The sequence below is a fragment of the Mandrillus leucophaeus genome, unplaced genomic scaffold, assembly GCF_000951045.1.
Source record: "Mandrillus leucophaeus isolate KB7577 unplaced genomic scaffold, Mleu.le_1.0 Scaffold1027, whole genome shotgun sequence".
NCBI classification, from domain to species: Eukaryota; Metazoa; Chordata; class Mammalia; order Primates; family Cercopithecidae; genus Mandrillus; species Mandrillus leucophaeus.
In genome coordinates this window covers 44,143-46,244 of record NW_012098399.1, presented here as the reverse complement: position 1 = coordinate 46,244, position 2,102 = coordinate 44,143, and positions in this window count along the sequence as shown.

Genomic DNA, 2,102 nt, shown 5'->3' with positions numbered 1-2,102 from the left:
TAAACATGAAAAATTTTGTCTTGGGGGAAAATGTCACTGTTGTGGATTTTTTTTTTTTTTTAAGCTACCATTACACTATTTATTTTAGTTAAGCAACCCAATGGTTCCAAAATAAACTTCGTTTAATCTTTTTTTATATATTGGTTTCCAAGAGAATGAAATTTCCAAAACTTTATTTAAAAAGTAAATACTATGTGCTATGTAAATATTACACTATCTACCCTAAATAAAGAGACTGTTTCTTTCTTTTTTTTTTTTGAAATGGAGTCTCGCTCTGTCACCTAGGCTGGAGTGCAGTGGCATGATCTTGGCTCACTGCAAGCTCCGCCTCCCGGGTTCATGCCATTCTCCTGCCTCAGCCTCCAGAGTAGCTGAGACTACAGGTGCCCGCTACCACGCCCAGCTAATTTTTTTTTTGTATTTTGTTAGTAGATATGGGGTTTCACCATGTTAGCCAGGATGGTCTGGATCTCCTGACCTTGTGATCCACCCACCTCAGCCTCCCAAAGTGCTGGGATTACAGGCGTGAGCCACCACGCCCGGCCAAAGAGACTGTTTCTCATAACTGAAATAAACATTGAACCTGGCTTTAATTGTGTCTTAAAAAAATTCTATTTGCTTCTCCACAAGTTTCCCTATTTTTAAAGTGAAGACGCTGAACAAACTGTTCATTAGCATTTCTTAAGTTCTAATCACTGATAGTTATAACTTACTCCTAGGGAATTTGGATGAGTTTGCATTACAAATAAAAATTATTTATAGATTATTGGGGACTCTGTCTACTACAATTATTTTGCTAGAAATCCATAAATGTCTGTTTTTTTATACTCTATGCATTTCCATTATTCTTATCTCTTCACTGGTTTCCTTTCATAACGATGGTACAAAACCATGGTGTTTTTGATGAATTAGCTAATAAATGTAATTTCATCTTTCTATTCAAGTGGTTGGGGAAAATAGAAAATATATGAAGGGAGAAATAAATGGCAGAGGGAACACTAAAAGTAATTTTTCATTTTCTCTTAGAGCAAAGTTTCTATCCTCTCCAATGTACCCCAACCCATTTCTTTAGAAACGTAGTCATAGTTTGAAAAGTACAAATCCTTTTGTTCTTCACCTAACTCCAGTGGTTTCTCCAAGGTCTACTCAAACCTTCAAAAATAATCTCTTAATTAAAACATTTTAAATTACCCACTGAACAAGTTACCTGTTTTCTCCTAGGCCCCTGATTAATGCAGGTAGCTTGGCACAATTATCACCGCTTAACTGTAGATAATCCAAACACATGGAATTCTATACCTTCCCTGGTATCTTGTGGTTAATTCATGAAGCAAGGACTAGACCTAAGTCTTCTCATCCTAGTGGCCTTCCACTTAATCACACTGAAATTTCCCTTCAAGTCTCTTGACATCAACTTGCATATCTAAAAGTGTCAAATATGTAGTTTTTGAAGTAAATACTACTGAGGATGCTGCCTCTTCTAAAATCGAATGATTTAATAATTACTAATCAGTGTAATATTTTGTATTATGAATTTACCAGGGGATTTCGATATTCTCCACATTCCAAAGGCAACAAGAATATGTCTTCTACTTTAAATTATTGTGTTCTTGAATTCCCCACTGCCTGACTAAAAAAAATATGTGTTCCTACATGGTTGATTTCATTGTGTAATTTGAAGCAGCGTTTATGACCACAATCAAATTCCAAATAAGTCTTTAGTGAATTATAATATTTAAAGAGACTTATTACTATTAGGAATTTTTTCACATTTTAAAAATTATTACAAGAATTAGATGCTTGTTATTTTACTTATTAATAGAGCACTAACACTAATTAACAATTACTCTGGGCCAGGCATGCTCTAAGGGTTGTTACATTTAGTAACTCACTGAATCCCCATAACAAATGCATGAGGGTAGTAATGTTAATTATTACCATTTTAATAAATGAGGAAATTGAGACACAGGGATACCACGTAATTTGCCCAAAGTTACACAGTTAATCCTTAATCTTAGAGATTAACAACAACAATAACAACAACAAACCCGTAAAGCTGGGCTGCCAAAAGTAGCAGAGCTAGGCATCATATCAGTGCCAAT